This window comes from Myodes glareolus, chromosome 7, assembly GCF_982192425.1.
Source record: "Myodes glareolus chromosome 7, mMyoGla1.1, whole genome shotgun sequence".
NCBI classification, from domain to species: Eukaryota; Metazoa; Chordata; class Mammalia; order Rodentia; family Cricetidae; genus Myodes; species Myodes glareolus.
Window position 1 is genome coordinate 38,542,083 of NC_142032.1, and position 23,208 is coordinate 38,565,290.

At 43.3% G+C, this 23,208-nt stretch overlaps 1 long non-coding RNA gene across 1 annotated transcript; it reads left to right on the forward strand.

The window, feature by feature from the left end:
* Positions 1-2,611: 2,611 nt before the first annotated feature.
* On the forward strand, positions 2,612-22,710 carry LOC148121355 (uncharacterized). The gene is made up of 2 exons (XR_015738255.1): positions 2,612-2,768; positions 22,400-22,710. It is a non-coding gene; the product is annotated as an uncharacterized LOC148121355 (long non-coding RNA).
* Positions 22,711-23,208: the final 498 nt, after the last annotated feature.

A 23,208-nucleotide genomic window follows, 5' to 3' on the forward strand; every position in this document is an offset into this window, starting at 1 on the left:
TCAAAGAAAGGACTTGATTTTGGTTCACAGTTTCAGAGGCATCCATGTTTGGCTGACTCAGCCATTTTTAGTGCCATGCTCAACCAGACCGTCATAACGTGGTAGAGCTGTGTGCTGGAGGGAAGAGGGAGGGGCAAGGAAGGAGGGATAGAGGGAGGGAGAGAAAGAGAGAAGACAAGGTTTGCTTTTCCTAGACACGTCCCAGTGTCTGGTTATGCACCTCCTTAGCCAGGCGCAACCTCCCAAGAATACTATGACGTTACCTCATGCTATGAACCCACCAAGGGATTGATCTATTGTTCAGGTCAGAGTCCTCAGGAACAAACCAGGTCTCAGTGGTTGGGTTTACCAGATAGAGACCAAGCTGCTAACATATAAGCCTTTGGGGGATGTACTTTATATACAAATAACTGTTTCTATGCAACTGTGTATGTTCTCCTATTGGGCAGACAAAGTGGGGACTATAGGAAGACTGATTTGAGAATGTTTATTTCCTGGACTGCTAATTATCCCTCTGCAAGAGGGAATCCCGTGACAGAGGCTGAAGGCAAGGAGGCTTGGCTTTGAGACAAGACTCTAGCCAACAAAAGACTTAGACCCAAGATGGGCCACCAAGGCAGACATCAGTCCTTAGGAGGATGTCAGAGTCTGTAATGGGGCCGGTTGGATTACGAGTGTGTGTGTGTTGGAGGGGGACAGGTATGATTCACCTGTCCTATTTCCTGCCCAAAGGCCTCAGGACTACACCCACAACAAGCTTGCACACTGACTCTGAAGAGCTGCTTGTAGCCACTCCTAGTATATCTCCTACACAAGCCAGGGCTGACTCAGGCTGAGCTAGTGGGAAACATCATTGCCTCCTGCTCAGTTAGGGTAGGAGGCAAAAAATAATCGAGATATTTTTGTCTGTCCCATGTGATTAAGAATAGTCTTCGCGGTGCTGTCTCATAGACAGTTTAGTCACAAGCACCTCGCTAGGCATGTCTCCCCGGGCAGAATTTATGGTCTGCCTGTGATCGGTTTTGCTGGGTTACTTTGGCTGAATCAAGATTTATGTGGTGTTGTCTTCATGCCAATTGCTGAACTAGGCACAGGGCGACTTTAGGATGGAGACACTGGCTATGAGTTTTTAATGGACCGCTTCAGCTGTGTGAGGAAATTGTGTCTGTGAAAAAGAGCTACAGAAACAAATCAGAGAAGCCGAAAAGGAGCCGGGGTCATTCATTTAGCCAGAAGAGAGTGCATCTCTCTTACCTAAGCCTTCATCCCAGTGAACCTTCAGTTGATTACTGCCTGCTCCACAGTGAAGTGTTGCTCCTGGCTACAAATGAGCCAAGGACCCGGGACTGTGGGAAGGATGAACTGTGCTGCGTGCTGCGTTCTTGCTCCCTCCCCCATCCTCTAGGCGAGTGATTGCAACCTTGGCTGTCCAGTACCAACACTAGGACAGCTCTTAACAATATTGTTGCCCGAATCCACTCAAGCCCAGTAAATGACATTGTCTTGGGCACAGAACGCGGGCGCATTCCAGCCGTTAAAGCTTCCCAGATGATTGCAATGTGTCGCCAGGGCTGGCATTTGCTAGGCTGGCTAGCAAGAAATTGGTTGCATGGTAATTGCTCAGCAAACATCCAATAAACTGAACGTGGAGCGAGTAATGTTTGCAGGTGCCACTCGGAGAGAAAAGCAATGAGGAGAGGGCCGTGCCCTCACAGTTGTGGAGCCGCAGATAAAACCATTTGTCTAGCAGCGCGGCTGCGTGGCTGTGAAAGGGTGTGTGTTTGGAGCAGGGCGGTGGGCGGCTTTCATCTCTGTTGGGGAGCAGTAGGGCAGCACTGTGGCTGAGGCTTCCTTTTCCAGTTTCAGGTCCAGGGGTGTGATGAAATCACCAGAGTTTTAAAGTTGTGCCGCATTATTGCCTTTAGCAGAACAAATAGCCTCTCTTCAGATTCTCTCATTTGTCTAAGATGCAGCTTCCTTTGGTACCTGGGGGAAAGCGTGACTGGTAGGCCCTGGCAAAGGAGATCAGCTGTTCTCAGTAGACTAAATGCGCTCTAAATCACTCTGTTCTTAAGCTGTAAAGTATGCCAAAGTATGGGTCTGGAGTTGAGGTTAAAATATAAACAAGTTGCTGGGCAGTGGTGGTGCATGCCTTTAATCCTAGCACTCAGGAGACAGAGGCAGGGGGATCTTTGTGAGTTTGGGGCAGCCTGATTTAAAAAGTGAATTCCAGGATAGCCAGGGCTACACAGCGAAACCCTGTCTTGAAATATACATGTTAGATAAGCTGCTTTATCAAAATATTTACAATGAATTTAAAAAAAAAAAAGGTGGATAGATAGGTGAATGACCAAATAATGACTTAAACCCCTGTAACCGCCCCATTGGTAATAATAAACTGTAATAATAAACTGATACAAGGTGAAGCCTAGTGCATGAGTCACAGGATCACAGAGGCTAACACCAAGGTTCCGGGGACAGGCGAGAAGGCCAACCAGTGAGGGGCAGAGCTGGAGTCACTAAAAATAGGTCCCGAGGGACCGATATGTAAAGTGGTGATTGTGAGCCCTAAGTTTCCATAGAGACCCTGGAATGTCACAGATGCCAGGAATGTGTACTGAGGAAAGCTGCAGACCTTGAGTGGAACTGGCCCTCGAGAAAGGCCCCATGTGACACAGAAGGCTGACCTATAAAGGCAGGGTTACACAAATGTTGTAGAGACAGATGCTGCTGCTATGTTTCCCAGATGCTGGATGAGGAGCTAGAAGGTTTGGTGTTCATCTTGCCGAGTTTCAATCTTGCTTTGGCGCAGTGTTTCCTTTCTATTTTTCTCTTCCTTTGGGAGTGGAGTGTTGATGTCACTATGTATTGGAAGTATGTAACTTAAAAGGTTTTCATGGGGGCCCACAGTGAAGAGATCACATTAAAACTTTGGTCTCTTGAACAATGTTGGGACTGTTAAGAATTTGGAACTGAGTGTATTTCCTTTATGAGGAAGCCATGAGACTATGAAGGCCGGAAAGTAGAGTGTTACAACTTGAGTATGAAGTGTCTCCCATGGGCTCCCATGTTTGAATACTTGGTTCCCACATGATGACCTTGTTTGTAGAGGTTAGGAAACCTTTTGAACATGGAGATCTACTGATAGATGGTGATGATTAGTCATGGGCCTTGGGGATTACAACCATGCCCACTTCTGACCCAAGGACTCTTCTTCCTGATCAGTGCTATGTGAGAAGCCACCACTGCAAGCTCCCCCTATGCAAGCTCCCACCACTGCAAGCTCCCTCCATGCATGCTCCCACCTTGCGAACTCCCTCCACTATAAGCTCCCACTACTGCAAGCTCCTACAACCTCAAAGTCGCCCAGTCTAGTTGCCGTGCAGTTCCGAGCATAATTGTGTGAACCCTCTGAAATTATAAGTCAAAGTAAATTCTAGATGTTGAAGAGATTTGGGAGGCTTGGATGTGTGGGAGTAAGAAGACAGGGAGAGGGAGAGTGACTGTCTTTGTTTGATGTGAGATTCCCCATAGCTGTTGATAATATCATTTCCTAAAGATCTGGTCACCATCAGGATTTCCATAGGCTTGGGCTCCAGGCCACTTGGGATTAATTGAGATCTGAGTTTACAGTAGGTAGCTCCACTTTATGGATCATAGAACCAGCTCAGGATGCCTGAAATCTTTAAATTTTTGATATAAAATAATCATGGTGCTAATGAATTCTGCAAGAGTGTCTCCTATACTGGAGTAAAGAAGCATCATGGCTCAGGGGTCAGGAAGCCAGTAGAAATATTCCTCCATCCCCTACCCTTGCTCTGAAATGCTGAAATCACTGGGCCAACAACAGAGAAGTCCCCGAGCCACCCGTTTGCTCCCCTGATCATAGCCGTAGGTTCTTTTAGCATGGCTTAAGCAAGGGTTCCTTCCTGTTCACCACTTAATTCAGGACAGCATCCACCATTCTGTGCACCCAATGAAGACTCTTTGTAGAGGACCAGACACTAAATATGTATTGAGTGGGTTCATGTAGGATAAAAGAATAGGGTGTTAGCAGTTGGCTTGGAAAAGCAGCTGACACATTTGAACTAACCATATTAGGAGAAGATCATCAGGAGCATGATGCGACATAGAGAAGGAAGACCATTCGAAAGGAGCAGCACATTCTATTAAGACAATGTAACAGGGCTATGAAGAAAAAGTGAGGCTATAATGGTCTGTCCTGTTCCTTTAAGAGACAAGCTCTACCCATTCCCTTCCGCCCATTATTCCTTCCCCCTCTCCGCCCCCCTCCCCCGTCCACTCAGGTAAGCAGATCTCCTTCTACTTCTGGCATGAGCTCCTTCCTTTCCATCTCTCTCCTAAAGAGGCAGCTTCTGCCTTTCTCCCTTCTTCCTGCTTTTCCTCTCCCCCCCACTCTGTTTCTCTCTCTCTCTCTCTCTCTCTCTCTCACACACACACACACACACACACATCTTCTCCCTTTTTCCCTTCCCTCCATCCCCTTTTCCCTCCATAACCCACTAAATAAATGCCCACTTTCTCAGCATGGCATGCCTATCCATCTGTTACTTACCCACCACGGCTGCAGTTCCTTGTGGGATTGGCTGCCCCACTGTCTCACCAGCTGTGTGGGACTTGCTGCTTCTCACTGCCCGCCACTTGAGAAACAGCACCATTTTATTTTTATCATAACATTTGATGCTCGTGACTCGGTCAGGCTCTCCATGTTCCCTACTGAGGAAACATGGAACCCCGAACCAGGTTTCTTTACAACAGCTCTGCATTATATCCGCTGTAACGCCGACCTCTATGCCCCCAGCCACAGCCTTCACAGCTACGATTGAGCCCTTCACTGACATTCATCTCTGGTTGCTTCCCATAGCTAAAAACGTGACCAGATTACCCAGGGTTGATCCTCCTGCACTAACACTGCACACGCTGTGCAGTGCATTTGATTTGGGGCCCAGGGTCCCTCAGATTTTCCTTTCTCCTTTCTTTTTCTTTTTCTTTTCTTTTGGACCACTCATCAGTGGTTCCTGCTGTGAAAGACCACCTGGAGCAACCTCTAGCCTCTCTGGCTTCCAAGTCACCGAGACTGGATCCAGTCAGGCTTCAACACCCCACTTGTAGAGAAGAGACGTCTTCCTATAGGCTTTGTGATATCGCCGCTGTTTCACACCCCGCCTATAGAGAGGAGACATCCCCCCCATGTGGTGTTTTGTGGGTTTTCCCGTTTTCAGTTTTGGTATAAACCCTCAAACTATCAGTCACCCACTTTTGAATGCTTCACCGTTGTCCTGCTGGCTCTGCTTTCTCTCAAACTGTCCCTGCAACCAGTACCATTGCTGACAAGATTGGTCAGTTCCACAGACAGCTGTTTTCAATTCCTGCCTTTGTTCCCCATCATGGCTTGTTGGCTTGTCGTGCAGCGGCTCAGCGATAGGGTGGATTATGCCTCTAGGTCTCTCTTGTTATATGTTTAAAACTCTCACGGCTTAAAAATATTGTGACTTTTCCATACAACATGTGACCACTTCCATTTTGACTGTGACCAGGTGACCCTACCGCCATCTTAACAGAGATCAGGTGACTTCACCGCCAACTTAACAGAGAGCCAGGTCACCAAGTCCTGTCATCTTTACTGAGGTATACCCTGCCTAGTCCCCCAGTTTACTTATGTTTTTGTCTCTAAATTCCCCTTGCTGACTCTGTTAAGTGTGTTTTTTGTGCAGTGGCATGCCTTTGGTAGGGCCCACCAAGAGTATCCACTTGGCCCAATTCCTGCTTACTATGTGTATGTACATACATGTAACTTAAATGCACCTGTGTTTAACTGTTAACTGTTAAAATTGTCTGTTTGTTGTATCTCATTCCAGACTACAAAGCAATAAGCCTCATGTTTTAAATTGATACATACTTTAAGTCTCTTAATCCAACACTGCTTTAAAATATATTAAGCTGTTCTCTACTATTGTCAGTTCTGCCATTAACCTTCTCTTGCAAGCAGTTTTCTCTTTGTTTTTTTATGAGTGCAAATCTTACCTGTTAAGTTGAGAGCCAGTATACTCAAGCTCAGACCCAGCTCTCCAGGCAGATTCTATACTGTAGTTGTACCTGATGAACAGCCCTCAACTGCTCAGAGATCTGGGAAATACGGCATTCAAACATTTAATTATTTAAAAAATCTTTTCATAACAAAAAGAGACAGGTTGGGTCCTAGCAGCAGTACTCTACTTCCTCCAAAGAAGACAGAAGACAAATGGGCACAGAACAATGCCCATCTGCAATTCATTTCAACTGCCAAGCGCTGACCACTGGGAAAAACTGCCTTTCATCTAAACTAAAGATCTCCAGAGAGTAGACAGAATCTCTGGAATCGACAACCCAGCTTCTCAGGTCAAAGTAGGCTTGTCTTCCTACAGATTTCTTAGCCTACAGGATCTTCTGGAGCCTGGCAGGCCCTGCATTAAACAGCAAAAGAAAAATACGACCTCAGTGACAATGGAGGACCCCGAGGAGGGGCTCTGGGTGCCAACCAAGTAAGTTCTCTGTCATTTTTTAATCAATAACTCAAATAAAAATGTATCCTTCTCAAAGATCTCTGATGCACTTTGACAGCTGACAGGTTTTGTCATTTAAAAGGACAGCCTCACTAAACAAATTTCAAAAAGCACGAGTTAACAAAATTCTCTCTCATGCTGCCTTTCATAGTCTTAAAGATACTTTTCATTATGCAAAAATGTCTGTCACAACCATCCTGATATAAATATGCTGCTGTTTAAAACTTATGTTTTCACAAACCCAAAAAATTCTTGTGAGTTCCAGGGAGCCAAATTAAAGGATGCACCTTAAACTGGTCAGATATACCTCTCTCAATTCCCTGGTCCGAAATTTTTTTTTCTAAACTTAACTTTGTCCTCTGTTCTGCCAATACCTTATACAGGTGTAAGAGACACCAGACATTTTCATACCACAAATACCGGACAGAAGCAAAGAGACCAGCTAAGCCAGGATGTGACCGTCACCCAGCTTTCTCAGGTCTCCCCCCACCCAGGACAACGCCCACAGATAAACAGAAAATGGTCTTGAGAATCCACTGTCCCAATTCCTTTAACCTGTTGTGTCTAACCTCCCACCTTTTTATTATGAAAAAGAGATGGAAATGTCCTGTCCTTTAAGATAAAAGCTCCGTCCACTTTCTCTCCTGTCCGCTGATACAAGCAGATCTTTCTGGCCTGAGCACCTTCCCTTTCTTCTCTCTCCCAAAGAGGCAGCTTCTGCCTCTCTCCCTTCTTCCCCCTTCACCCCTTTTCCCCTTCTCTCCCTCCTTTCCCTCTGACTCTCTCTCTCTGCTCTTCTCCCTTCTTCCCTTCCCCCTTCCCCTCCATAACCCACTAAATAAATATCCACTTTCTTTGCATAGCATGCCTAATAGGTCTCTGTCTCTCACCTGCCGTGGCTGCAGCTCCTCGTGGGACTGCTGACCGGATGAGGCCTGTCACCTGCCTCTCAGCTCCCTACATGGGACTTGCTGCTCCTCATGGCCTGCTGCAGCCACTTGGGGAATGGCGCTGTTTTATTTAAACCATAACGGAGGCTCCCTTCAAAACCTGAAAAGGAGCTTCATGAAAAGGGAGGGTTGACAGAGTGAAGGAGCTGTGGGATGAGGTGGGGGGACAGAACTCCTTAACTCTCTATCTGGGGGTGGGAGGCAGAGGTGGGGGGACAGAACTCCTTAACTCTCTATCGGGGCGAGGGGGGGGGGGAGGCAGAGGTGGGGGGACAATGGCCTGATTTCTCCAAGCTATTAAATCCAACCTCTTAGAGCAATCAACATTGTAAAGGGACAGGCCCGTCCTTTGTCAGTATGAATTGATTGTCTTGGTCTGCTTTTTTTGAAGATCAGCTCGATTTTGAGAATTTCCCGTTGGACAATGTGCCAATTTTTAAACTGTGTGTTCCTTTGGAAAGTCATCAGCTGGTCTTAGCCTAGCAAGGACTAATCCCATTTAATTTATTTTTTCCTTTTCCCTCTTAGTTTAGGGGAGAAAAGAAGCCAGAGGGCGGAAGACAGTAGCAAACTGTGCTTATTTCGTGGCTGTGTTTAAAGCAATTGCCACCGGATTCCACTGGGAAGGAAACAGGTTTGCTGTTAGCTACAGACAACTCATGAGCAAATTTGATAGAAATTGTTGGAACAAACGGAAACCTCTATTCTGTTACTTTACCTGAAAACCTTTACCTCCTACAATCTCCTCTCCCTCTGTGGCCCATCAGACCAGACAGGAACAAAGTGCCTCATTTATTATTCAGCCAGGAATCTTCAGTTACATCCCATAATTTCCATGGCACATCATTTTAATCACCATCAGGGCTTCAGTCGACATATCAGAAGCGGAAGTACTCTGGATCACACTCTTCAACGCTGTTTCTGACATGGGGAAAATTCCTTTCCCAAGCTTCCAGGCAGAGTCTCCATGTATCTTCAGCCGGATGAAATGTGTGTCATACTAGCAGCCAGGAGCCCTGGGGAAGGCAAAAACCTGAAGGCCCTGGAGCAAAGCCACGAACCACTTGGGACTGAGAAGATACAGGGCAAAGGATTCTTAGCCCCAGATGACCCTAAATCCCAGCTCTACTCATTCCTAGCTGGTGTTCCTGGGAAAGTCTCTCCCCTCCCCAGCTTCGCTGTCTCCACCAGCGGCTGTGAATCTCGGTTAGAGGTGTTGGCTTCTGTATTCTGGCATACTTCTGCATCCACCTGGTAGAATTTTCTGGAACTGAGGCCCCGTGAGTGGCTAGACACCATTATCGTGTGCTCTTCCGATATGATAAAATCACAGCCTTAGCCAGAGGCTAGTTATGGCCTGCAGTCAACTTCACTTTCTGAGTCATCAGGAGGTCCAGCTGTTGTGTTGTGTTGTGGGCTGGGGAACCAGTGATGTAAAGGTGACAAGTCAGAAAGATGGCAACCTCAGATCTCAGAGTCCAAGGTGAAGCTGGCTGTGTGGCTGGTGGTGGAGAGCTTGGCAGGATGCTTCCCTGAGCCTCGGTTACCTCCTGTGGAAGCAGACAAGGTCATGGCGTCTCCTTCCTGGGGTGCTAACGAGAATAAAGAGGAGCTGTTTCCGCGAAGCTCTGGGGAGAGCAGCGGTATTTTAGATGCACAGAGGTGGGTCATTACTGATGTCAGGACTCGGATTTTGAGGCAGGGTAAGAAAACAGAGAACATTATAGTGACATGGAAGGTACCTTGGAGCATGCCTGAGGAAGAAAAATGGCCCATTGTTTCTGGGCCTGGCTTGCCTGTCCAACTGACGGTGTCAGGAAACTGATAAACCTTGTCTACTGAGGGGCCCGTGTTTGTCTGCAGACGTCTCCAGGCACAACGCTGGCTTCGGCAAGTAAGCTGTTACAGTCTGAGGATTTCCCTCTCTTTGCTAAACCTAAAGTGTCCTTCATAAATCCACCTTACGACTTTACTTATTAAAGAAAATTCCTTAACTTTCAACTGTTATAAACTACACTTTGGGGCCAGTGTCACAACGAAGGAGAGGCTTCTTAGCAAACTTTACAGGTGTAACTTGAGCTCACCAAACTCCTGTCCTTTGCAAAGGAGGCTAACTGCGGCTCTCCCTTGAGAAGCCCACCCCATGCCTGGGTGCATCTCTTAATTCCTTCCTGGGGGGGTGTTGCTGTATGTATTAGATATATCCATCGATAAGCTAGCATGTTTTCTGTTTTTATGTATTGAGTTATTTTCAATAAGAAAAAAGAGAGAAAGAAACATACAGTAAAGGTAGTATCATAAATTCTTCTCTAACATGTAAAAGCTAAATTGTTTTTGCAACTTTATCAAAACATTATTCCATTTGCTTATTGTTTGCTCTTTCAAATAATTCTTATACTCCTAAATTCTGATAAAAAGCAAGAATCCATCTTGTTTTAGTTATATTAAACATCGTCTTTATAATCAGTTTTCCACTCTTGTCTCTCTCATTCATGATTCCCATATCAGCTCTTGGGATCTTTTGGTTATGTCTTCAACAAGCAACTGAGCGAACGCAACAACTCCATCCTCTTCTTGAGTTCTCAGGAGCTGCAGCCGACCAGAAGCTGCAAATAGTCTCCAGCCTCAGCCAAGATGGACACCCAGGGTGGTTTCCTCTGTCTAAAGCCATGACCTTCAGTGTTCCTTCCCCACCCGTCCCTTTGACAGCAGCCTGGTTGCTCAGGCTGCAAAAGGTGAAGCAGTAGCACAAGGTCCTTTTTGACCACCAAATCAGTCACCTGACAGCCCTCATTCTAGAGACACAGAAGAACTCTCCTCTTGGTGAGGGAGGAGCCTCAGCAAGTAAGAAAGTCTGGTGTGTGTGTGTGTGTGTGTGTGTGTGTGTGTGTGTGTGTGTGCGTGTGCATGTCCGAATTTTCAAGTTCTTTTCACGGCCACAGTTTGCCTCCCAGAGCCAAAGGCTGCCGGCTTGTGCCTATGGTTGGGTTGGTTGGTGAGCTGGCTCCAGCCATGCTTCAGAATTTCCGTTGGCCTCTAACAGCCAAGTTCTTTCAGTGTGTCCTCAGCTGCTTCAATCCCAGCCAGGCTGTGTGCCGAGCAAAGGCCTCTCAGTGATTTCTTTTTTGTGAAAAGTTTTAATAGTGTGATTTTTTCCCCCCTTCAAAAACCAATTCCGTGATGTTTGGCAGTCGGGAGCATCAGACTGGCTCTAGAGTAAAGACATTTCCTAACAGTAAATACAGCCCTTGGGGAGAGGAGACTGCTAGCACTGAATGTGCTACTGTGCTGCTCAGCCATACATAAAGAGTTCGGGAAGCATAAAAGTTTTCTTTAGTTCTAAAAAGATTGGAATTTATTTTTTAAATGCATGCCATACAATTCAATAAATTGTCAGACATAGGTAAGAATAAAAACAAGAAAGAAAGGCAGCACATATACCACATGGCTGCATTGTCAAAGCATGGATGCATTTTCAGCGAGCCCGTGCGTTTAAAAATCGACCACCCTTGGAGCGTGTGTGTGTGTGTGTGTGTGTGTGTGTGTGTGTATGTGCATGTTCCTGTGCACACAGTGACCACAGGTCAATGGCAGTGTCTTCCTCTACTGTTTGCTACATTGACAGGGTCTCTCCCTGAATCGGGACTCAGGGATTGGCTGCAGTGACTGCCCAGCGAGCTCAAAGCATGGCTTGTCTCTACCCTCCACCCCACTGCTAGCACTGGATAACAGACACACGTTTCCACTCCCTACCTTTTCTTGTTCTTATGTGGCTTCTGGGGATCTGAACTCAGGGCTTCATGCTTGCACACTGCAGTCATGTTTCTAGCACTGCCAGTGATTTAAAAGAAAAAGCCTATTAGCATATACCATTTCATGACGTCATTATGACATTTCCACACAAAAACTGCAATCATGATCGTTTGTCTTTTAACCATTTCTGCCTCCCTCCCTGTCCCCACTTGCCCATGTACCAACAATTATACACCCTTCCATTTCCATGTATTTTTAAAAAATTGATACTGCACATGATAGGAAACACATGGCATTTGTTTCTCTGAATCTGATTTGTTTCACTTAATATGAGGCACTTTAGTTCCGTCTCTATTCCTGCAAATGACGTCATTTCAGTCTTGTATGTGGTTGCATTATACGCTGCGGTGTATATATGCCACCTTTTCATTTAAAAAATGTTTATTACTATTAGGAGTTGTAGTATTAATAGTATATCTGTGGTGTGTGTGGGTGTGTGTGTGAACACACATCCATGTGTACCCAAGTGCATGCCGTACCCAGCATGTGGGAACCAGAGGACAATTTTGGGGAGCTCTCATCTTTCACCATGAGTTTCAGGGGTGGGACTCAGATCACCAGACTCAGCAAACACCCTTAGCTACTGCACCATCTCGTCGAGTCTGGACCTGACAGCTTCATCCACAGGAATGACATCAGGATGACTCTATAACTGAGTTGTGTGAATAGCACAGCAATGAACACCAGTGTGCAGGTCCAATAGTTCAGCTTCATGTTTTCAAGGTTCCTTCCCACTCATTTCCAGGGCTATCTCATCGTAATAGGTACCCAAACTAATATCATTTCCCCCCTCATGTCAAGTGGGAACTTTGTTTCTTCTGTAAGGAGAGCCATTATCCTAAGTCTAAAGGAACTAGCTTGACCTGAACCGATGGATGCCTCAGGACCTTGTGTCAGCTGCTTAGACCTGATGAAAACAGTACTGCAGTGCTGATCTTCTCATGAACAGAGTAAAGCCATAATCTCCCTTCCCGGTACAGAAGCATAGTTTGAGCAGCCCCCGCTGTGCCTTACCATCCCCAGAGAATGTGGTAGAACCAAAGCCATGCTGACCACTGAGTTGTGTGATATTAGCTCATGTGGAAAGATTTGTACTCTTCAGAGGGATGCTGAGGTACCTGTATCCTCTGAGTCCCTGAGGAATTCTGGAACCCAGGTTGGAAGTCCTCACAGATTGTAATTGATGCATTATATCAGTTTGCCTTCCTGTCACCAACTAGGACTTGCAGTCCCCCATGAAGGCTGCCTCGCCCTTCCATAAACACATCTGCAGCAGATGCTGAGCACTGGGGTGAAGGTAGTATGCAGACCAAATTTGGAGGACGTCGTGATTTTTCTCACTTAGTCCTTCAGTGATTCTAAGAGTTAGTTACTTTATCTCCATGTTACACAGGAAGAAACAGTGATTCAAAGACTTGCCTCTTGAAAGGAACTCAGAGGTAGAGAGACTTCAACTCCATTCTCTAAAGCAGTGGTTCTCACATTAATACAGTTCCTCATGTTGGGGTGACCGCCAGCCATAAAATTATTTTTGCTGCTACTTCATAGCTGTAATTATTCTACTATTATGAATCTTAATGTCAATATCTGATTTGCAGGATATCTAATATGCAAGCCCTGTGAAAGGGTCATTGAACCCCCAAAGGCATCACGACCCCCAGGTTGAGAACTGCTACTCTAATGGTTATACTAAAATAAATGCTTTAAAGGGCTAGACTGGAGTGGGAAACACTAAGTATGTCAAGAGTTCTATTACAGAAATGTAAAATACTGTCTCTGCTGCAATGGTTTGGTCTGATTATCATAGTTCATAGCCCAGGACTGAGGTCTCTGTGGGTTAAACTGGACAAATCAGCTGTGGTGCCTGTTGGGAGCATCCATGGCTGGGCATGTCTTTATTTCTCAAGATGAGATGTCATTTGAAGAGTAAGTAATACCTCAAGCCAGAGTATGGATGGCACTGTATTCATTTATTGGGACCCAACAGATAGGAAACCAGAAGCAATTATCTTTGCTTCTAATTTCTTCTAAATGTTTATTCTTTCTCAAGGCAAAGGACAGTACACAACTTTGTGCTGATTTACTCTAAACTCAGCAGATTCTCGAGTGGCTTGACATCTTTTCTACTCCTGTAGGGGGAATAATGAAACCATTACACTCATCTAATGTTCGTCTTTGTTGCAAGCTTTTGATAAATAAAGCCCTGCTCTAAAAGAGGTATGTTCTTTTGATAGTCTTCACTTATCTCTTTTCCAAGGGTGTCCCAAATAGGTTGGCTACAAATGTTTCTGCTAATGAGATGGCCTGGAAGTGGCACCACTGTGGTTCTCGGCAATCTAGTCAATTTCATTGCATTGTTTGGGTCCCACCTTTGCTGAGACGGTAAATCTCATAACAGCCGTGGGTGGCAAATATGTGGGGAAGTTTTTAAACATAGTTAACATATTTGAATGTATCTGCTAGCTATCTTAACGTTGTAATTCTTAACTTAGTCCTGGGAAACTTTAAGTACACAAAATAATTTCAAACCATTATAGGAGCTCTCATGACCTTAGAGGACTAATAAACTACAAGAAGCCACAGTCCCTCTAGTTTGAAGAAGACATGACCATGACAGTCTGAGTAAATCCTCCCTTTCTGTAATATGGTTACAACTGAACTTGAATGTGCAGTACCTAGAATACTCATATTGTAATAATAAATTATTTCATGAAATCAAATTTGTACTGATTTGTCCTAATGACATTATTTTTTGGTTGTTTCTTGAATGATTCATGTTGAATTATTCAACTCTTGATGAGTTCATAAATTTTACTTATGTTGGCTTTGGCAGTGGACAGGTTGGTTTCTATGACAGGGATACGCTTAAGCATATACGATTAGACTAAATGCATAAGAAGTTGGTTTGGAAGAAATAGGCCTTGCAGATTGTTCAGTATTCTCAAATTATCCACCTGTGTCTTCCTGGTAGAATCTAACTTGCTTCTCTACCATCTGCATTTCCTAAAGCTAACTCCAGGGCTGAATGTTAAATCTCACCAACAATGTTACCCTTTGGCAGTTATGCTGTGAGACTTACTGTCAAAGGAGACATATACCTTCAAATAGAGGACTGATCATCCCATCACACGACCAGGGATTATGAGCAGAGGGAGCATGTAACATGAGTGACCTGTTATGTACCCGTGCAATGTGGCATGAAGGTTGCAGCATCCTCTAAAGACTACTGGCAGCGTTATACTTGTTTTGAGCATATGGAGGGAGACACTCTAGCACTCCTTGGTTCATGCCAGTCAGACTCTCACTTCTTTAAATCCTTCATGATATTCAGATCAAGGGAACCCTGGGAAATATTCAGATCAAGGGCTTCAGCCATTAAATTCATTTCCAATATCCGTCTTTTATGTTATTGCTGTAGCTAAGACTTCAAGCACTGTGTTGAATATTCCTGAACTTAATGGAACTGCTTTGAGATTTTCTCTATTTTGACATAATAGTGACTAAAGGTTTGTTGTATATAGCCTTTGACATTGAGATAGGATCCTTCTCTTCCTCGTCTCTTTGGGGTTTTACCATGAAGAGATACTGAATTTTGTCCAGGACCTTTTCAGTGTCTACCTAGATGATCCTTAACTTTATTTATGTGACTGTGCCACCTTTACTGATTTTTGTGTGTTAAACCAGTCCCACATTTTTTGGAACAAAGTTAATTGGATCATAGTTAATTATCTTTTTGATATAATCTTCAATTTCATTTTCATGTGCTCTAGAGAGACCTTTTGTATCTATGTTCATTAGGGAGATCTTATATGACTTTCTTGCTTATCTGTCTGATTTTTGATATCCTGATGATACTGCTTCATAAAAATTTGATGTTTCTTCATTTCCTATTTTATGGAATGATGCTCAAAGGATTAGTGTCAGGTGTTTAAAGCTCTGGTGGAAGTCTTCAGTGAATTCATCTGAACATGGATTTTCTTAGTTAGAAGATTATTATTATTATTAATTATTATTATTATTTCAATTTTGCTGCTTGCTATAGATCTGTTGAAGCTATTTCTTTCATCTTGGTTTGATCTCAGTGTGTCACTTGCATCTATTCATATTTGTTAGGTTTTCTAATTTAGTGGAATATAACATTTTAAGGTGTGCTCTTGTGATTTGTAAATTTCATTAGTGGTATGGTTCTCTTTCCATCTAGTTTTAATCTTCTCTTTCTATTGGTTACTTTAACTAGGAGCTTCTTGATCATGTTTAATTTTTCAAAGAATCAACTCTTTGCTTCATTGATTTTTTTTTTAAAAATTATTTGTATCTCACTACTTTCTACTCTGTTCTTTAAAAAGAGTTTTTATGCGTGCGTGTGTTAGTGACCATCTGCTATGTCTGCGCTTGTGCCGCTCAGATTGATCCCCTGGAACTGGAGTTACAGACAGCTGTGAGCTGCCATGTGGGTCCTCGGAAGGGAACCTGGATTCAGCAGAGCAGCTAGTTCTCTTTACCACTGAGCCATCTCTTTGGTCCCACTTGCCCTGTTCTTAACCGACCCCTTTTGTCTACTGCTTTGGGGTTTGGTTTGTTTTTGCTTTCCCAAGGCTTCAAGTATTTGTTTGTGATCTCTCTGATTTTTGTTTTAATGTAGGAACTTAGTAAACTTCCCTATAGGACAATTCCATTGTTTCCCACATGCATGGCTATGTTGTATTTAATTTTCACTTAAGTCTATGAATTTTTTTATTGATTTTGTCAATGAGTCACTCGTTGTTCAATACATTATTATTTGATCTCTATGAGTTTGTGTGTTTTTTATTATTTTTAATTTATTATAGTCAGGTAGGATACAAGAAGCTATTTCAATATATTTGTCAAGATTTGTTGTGTGACCTGACATATAACCTATTTCAGATAAAACTGCATGGGCTGATGAGAAGAATGCATATTCTGCACCATGTAGATAGAATGTTCTGTAGTTGTCTGGTAGGTCCTTTTGATCTATGGTATCGTCTAACCCCAATGTTTCTCTGTTTATTTTTGTCATGCTGGTCTCTATTTGTGACAGTGGGATTTGAAGTCACTCACTATTACTGTAGTGGCATCGACCCGTGACTTTGTATCTGGTAGCATTCGTTTATGTAACTGGGTGAGGCTGTGCTCAGTGCACATATGCTTAGAATTTAATGTCTTCTCGATGGAGAGTTCCCTTAATCAATATGAAGTGCTCTCTATCTTTTTCAACTAATTTAGCAGTACTTTCTGCCTGTGTTCTCCTGGGTGTGTGTGTGTGTGTGTGTGTGTGTGTGTGTGTGTGTGTGTTTAATCTTTCCAGTATCCTCTGCAAATCTGATATAATGGTCATAAATCTCTTAAGCCTGCTTTGTCATGAAAAGTTTTCTTTCTCTTTTGTGATTGCAGATAGTTTTGCTACCCATTGGGCTAGGTAGTATTTCTGATGATGAGTTATATCTTTTCAGATCCTTCTGTTTTTTTGTTTGTTTGTTTCTACTGAGAAACTGTTATTCTCATGCTCCTGTCTTTCTACGTGACTTGTTTGCTGCACCTTTCAACACACTTTCTTTGTCCCGCATAGTTAGTGTTTTCATTACACTGTGATGTAGGACATTTCTTCTCTGACCCTGTCTGTTTAGTAGTGTGTCTAGATAAACATCCCTTTTTCTATATTTGGAGAAAACTCTGTTATGGCTGTGTCAACATTGTTTTCTATGACTTTGGTATGGAGTTCTCCCTTGTCTGTGGCCATAATTTGTAGATTTGGTCTTTTTATGGTGTCCACAAGGTCTCTCATGTTGCTTTCCATATGTTTTAAATAATTTATCTTGGTCATTTACTGAGTGTTCTGATTCTTTCACTGTAGACAGAGACTGCACTTTGTTTTCCCAGCCACCTAGACCTAAACAATCACACAAAACTATATTAACTACAACACTGTTTGGTCAACAGTTCAGGCGTATTCATACCTAGCTTTTACGTCTTAAATTAACCCATTTCTATTATTTTATATGTTACCACAAGGCTCGTGGTTTGTTACCTCACATCTTGCTTCTTGGGCGGCTCCATGGCATCTCCTTGACTCTGCCTACTTTCTATATCTCAGTTCAGATTTCCTGCCTGGCTTTACTCTGCTAAGCCATTGGCCAAAATAGCTTCATTCATCAACCAATAAAAGCAACACATATATAGAAGGACATCCCACATCATTCCACCATATCTTCAAGCCCCAATACTCCATCTTCTCTATGCTCCATTCTATTAGTCAGTGTCCACTGAGCATTTAACTTATTTAGGTTTCATTTATAGCATTTTAATTTGGTTCATATTTCTATCTCTTTATTTAATTCCATTTTCTTCTTCTATAGAGACATTTTAATTTAGCCAAAGAATGAGTTTGTGGCCTTTTGGAATCCACTCAGGAGTTTATTTGTGCCTTCTTTGAGTTTTTTGAACATATTTGTAATCATCTTTTAGTCTTTGGAGTTTCATCTAAGTTGCTTTCTTTAGGAGACATTGTAAGGTTGGCATAATTTGAGGAGACTTTATTGTCTTGGCTTTTCATGTTACTTGTGTACTTTCATTGGAATTTAAATATCTGAACTTAGATACTTATTTTTTAAGTAACCTTTCTTCTTTCAGTAGAAATACTTGTGAGGTTCAAGAGTAACTAGATCATAGCAAAATTGAAATAGTATTTACCTCTATTAAACCAGTTTTTCAGAAACCAGGCTTCATTCTCAGTCCTTTTCTGCGAACTGAGCTCTCTGGGCGACAACAATCACTATTCATGAATAGACCACTATAAAAACAGTAGCCATCAACTACAAAACAGTCACTCCTGTTTGAGCTTCTTTTCCTATTGCCATAATAAAACATCCTGACAAAAGCAGCTGGGGGCAGGAAGGACTTATAGCAGCTCACAGTTCCAGGTTACAGTCCATCACAGTGAGTAATCCAAGGCAGCAGGAGCTTCGAAAAACCCATCACATTGTACACATACTCAGGAATAGAAAGCAACGAATGCCTAGGGAGTGGTGCCGCCCAGAGAGGGCGTGTATCCCGACTTCAGTTATTGTAATCAAGGTAACCCTCCACAGACATTTCCAAATGCTTTTAGTCCTGATTCTAGGATTTGCCAAACTGATAATCATCACTAACCCGCACAATGGTACCTCCTGTCAACTTGATGCTCAAAAAATCAATCACTTCTAGTTACCTTCCACCACTGCCCCCAAGAGTTCATGCTTACTCATAATGTAAAATACAATCCAACTCTAAAAGTCCTGATAGCCTTTACAGTTCCCATACTTTGAAAATCCAAAGCTTTTTATTGTCTTAATTTATTTTATGTGTATGAGAATTTTGCCTACATGTATGTATGTGTGTCATGTATGTGGCTAGTGCCTGCAAAAGTCAGAAGAAGGCCCCAGATGCCCTGGAACTGGAGTTGTAGGTGGCTGTGAGCTGCCCACTGTGGAAACTGGCAACAGAAATCTGGTCCTTTGGAAATGCAGTGTATCAGTTTGCTTTCTATAACTGTGACAAAACACAGCGACCAAAACAACTTGGAGTAGAAAAGATTTATTTGGGTTATTCATCCTGATCACAGCCCATCACTGAGGGAAGCCTGCTCAGGAACCGAAGGCCGAACCCTATAGGCAGGAGCTGAAGACAGCTATGAAGGAACACTGCTTCCCTACTTGTTTGCTCTCCATGACTTTCCCAGCCTGCTTTCAACCCAAAACCATCTGCCCAGGGGTGGCACCACCCACTGTGTGTTGGGCCCTCTCACATCAATCATTAATCAAGAAAATGCCTCACACACTTGTCTACGGGCCAATTAGATGGAGGCATTTTTCTTAATTGATGTTTTCTTTCCCAGTTGATGCTAACTTATGTCAAGTTGACCAACCCAGCACAAGCAGGATTAAATCGTAGGAGTATTTAGATTGAGGATAGAGATCATCACACTGATCTGTATAGAGCACACACACACATTTGACTGTTGCCATGTGTAGGAAGGCCCCACATCCTTACAACATACGATGTTCTCAGGTGTTCTGGGCTTTGCTAATACCACTGCACTTTTAGTTCTGTCTGGCCTTTGGGTTTGTTATTTGTGTAAATGTGAGCCTGGATTCTGCTTCCTGTATTTAAGGGCAGTTGTCTAAATCCCTAGAAGGCATTTAAGCATCAGATTAATGTAAGACAAATGTTTGGGGTGAGTGAAATGGTGAGGCACTCCACATTTTTAGAAACCTAAAGACTTTCAAGAATTCCAAATGCCTCCTCTCCTCGAGTCCTGATGGAGTAAGCTGTGAGTTTTCTGACTCCGTCGGTGGTTATTGGCATTCTGATAATTCCCAGACACATCCAGAGATCGTCAGGTGGGAAAAACACCCTGACATGTTATGATCATGTAAATTCTGATGATGACATCTACCCTTTGCCAAGGAGCCTCTACCTAAGAAAACTGTCCCTCGTTTGAGGCTGTCATCATTTCTACAGCTCCCTCTGGCACCAGGTCTGATGTGGACGATTCTCCTTTGGGTTTGGGGTACATTTTGCAGCCCTTCTTTTCCACTCTGCTTTTACTGTTTATTTTATCCCCCTCGACACACAAGCTAATATTTTGGTTTATAGATTCCTGGGATACACAGCAGTCTAGTCTTTTATCGTGGCACAGTATAATAAACAACAGAGCGTGGCAGCAAGACTCTGAAGGCGAGATGAAATAAACTGGCGTGATGGCAGAGGCCCTGGTCCTCAAACCAGAGAACCTGCCAGGCGTGGAGTCTAGCCATGGGCTTGTGTGTTAGTCACTGTTTGGAGAATGCGTGCCTGCATCTGAAACCAAACTGTCGTAAAGGTAGAGAGAAACAATGGGCTCAATGCACATTTTACATATAGTCATGTCCCTAGGTGTTGGGGGCGACTTAAGGATTACACAAAAGTGGGAAAGTGACTTTTCAGTCCGCTCCAGTGAACAAGCTAAGACTTGGATCCAGGTTCTTTTCCACTTCAAGTCCAATGTACTTTGTACTCCCCTGTGTTCTCTCTAACATTGCTTTGCTGGTATTAAGGACCATATTCTAGTTTCTGCTTACTTGAGGTTCATATTATTCTCCAGGTTTATACTTTCTGCCAAGGAACAGCCTACTGAATCACTGAATTCTAGTAAATTCTCCCTTTGCTTATAAGGACAGACCCGGCCTAACTTACTCCTTCCTTCCTCCCTCCCTCCCTCCCTCTCTCCCTCTCTCCCTCCTTCCCTCCCTCTCTCCCTTCCTCTTTCTCTCCCTCCCTCCCCCCCCCCCCGCCCCGTTATTTTTTTCAGAGACAGGGTTTCTCTGTGTAACAGTCCTAGTTTTTCTGGAACTAGCTCTTGTAGACCAGGCTGGCCTCAAACTCAGAGATTTGCCTCTGCCTCCTGAGTGCTAGGATTAAAGGCATGTGCCACCACTGCCCAACTCCAGCCTAATTTCTAACTAGTAAATCAGCTCTATAGTTGGAGTTCATTGAATCATCAAAGCTTATGGCTGATATTTAGTGCCTACTATTTAACACATGTTAGGCTGGTACCAATCACTTCCCATGAAGTATCTTGCTTCATTCTAGGAGAGAGTGACTGTTGTCATCTCTTGTTTACAGAGGAAAGTGAGTGGCCGGTGAATTTGTTTCAAAGTCTCAGAACTAATGATTGGAGTCACTGAGGTTGGAACCCATGCAGTTTGACACCGAGTCTGATGCTCTTGGAGCTGGAGTTAGTGACAGGCCCACTGCACTGAAGGCCCTGAGTGAGCCCCTGCTACTGGTCAGCAAGCATGCTTCCACCAAGCCAGGCTGGTCTGGGAGCAATAAGATGTAACAAACAAAAACTTGTTAATCACGGAATTAGCCCTGAGTTTCATTTTTGGAGAAACTCTTGAAAGATATTGAAGACTGTTGAAAGAAAGTATTTAGAACTTGAGATCAGATTTTAGGAAAAAGTCAAATCAGGAGACTTCCTTCCTGTCGCTACCCCTGGTTCTGGAGTTTTCTTGTGCATTCAGTGCTCAGAGTGGTTCCTTTGAATTTCTCAGCACATTATAATGCACATTTGCTCTTAAAAATGCGCATTTTTTGTCTCCCACCACAATGGCAAAATTTGCTTTGGCTATTCATCAATGTAAAACTAATTCCCTTCAATGGGGTAACATAATAAAGGTTCACAGTACTCCCAGGGAGGATTTAGTGAAGCTCAGTCAGCCCCATAATTCTTCCTCTCTGATTGCCATTTTCAGCTGAAAGAAGAATGATAAATCATTAATACGACCCCGAAATTCTAAGCAAAAACCTACTGCTTTAGAATATATTAGTCTACTTTTAATGTTCATGTACATTTTAGAAGAATGGCTTAGTAACAGTATTTTAACTACTTAAAATGATAACCAGCAGTCTGCCCGCCCGTCATCGGCAGTGAAATGCGGAACTAAACTACAATTGCTCATTGCAGTCTCTCCTGGAATGAAATTCGTTAATGATGGCATAGTTATAGTGATACGGAAAAGGTCATCTTCTTTTGTTTATTGTCCTCCTTTAATTAAGTTGGGGGTCTTGGAAAGTCTTGATGGATTTATCATTTTTTCTCATAAAGTAAAACAAATGTCACTTGTATGTAAAGGATCAAGCTAGTTGCTTCAGAGCCAGAGAGGGCTTTGAAAATCATGCATTGGAGAGGTTCTTGGGAAAGCATACCTGAATTCAGTCTTGCAGCTTAATTGCATGAGGATGAGCAAGATTAGGAAACAAAAACTAGGGTTCTGGCAAGAAGGGCAGATTGGCCCTCTTGCTCATTTGCTGAGTTACTTCCCCTCCTCTGTATCCAAAGCCAACAGGCCACCAAGACAACAGGAGGCAGGATGCATTGGGTGGAGCTGTATTTGCAACTGGGAACCAGTGTGCTTAGGCCTTTGAAAACCAGGGCAATGCTAACAGTAATACATAAAGTTTCATTTCATTATTTGTACTAACATTTGTGCACAAAAGTGAACATTTGCTGATTCCTGCTATGTTATTTTACAGACTCTACACATTGGAAAGGAACAACTTTCACCTGCCCAGACAGTCCACAAGAGTGAATCCAATGAACTTCTCAGTCAGGCTGCGACGCTATTTTCACTGTGGAGCTAGGGAAACCAAATAATAACAAACTAAAGGGATTTGTTCAAGGTCTATGGGAGATGCAGGAATTGGGGGTGTCAAAATAGCTTGTGCTAATTATCATTTGACTATTCTCTTCTTCATTTGCATTTTCTTCAACAGTGTGTTTTTTTCTCTGAAGTAGAAAAAAGTGATTCTGAAAACCTTTTTCCAAATAAAGCAAGCTTTGGGTATTTTTGCTGTCAATAAGTGTATTCTACTATTCTTGGTTCCAGGTAAGCTAAATTGCTAGGGGTTCAATTCCAAATGCTCCTATTGCCACTACTGAGTCTCATGCTTGACAGCCAAGGCACAGGATGCTCCCCTAAACTCTTATGTAATTTGGGGATGGGGGGAAAAGTGAGTCAGTGATGAGATGGTGGGGAGCTTTACGGACTCCTTCCTGCTGCTTCTGGAGCTCCTGGAGGGATTACAAGGTCTGAATTGGTTTCAGTTCTCTTTCAGATCTACAGCATTTCATAACATCATTCCACTGAGCATGCTTTTTGTAGCAAAAGACTCATTACTCATGGTGACTCTGAATGGTATCCAAAGGCTCTTGTGCTGTCTCCATCGATTTAACCTCGTGGGTAGAAATCTTCATCCATGGCTGTTGATTGGCCCAGTATGCAACTGTACTCCTATACAATATGTGGAAGAGAGAGAGAGAGAGAGAGAGAGAGAGAGAGAGA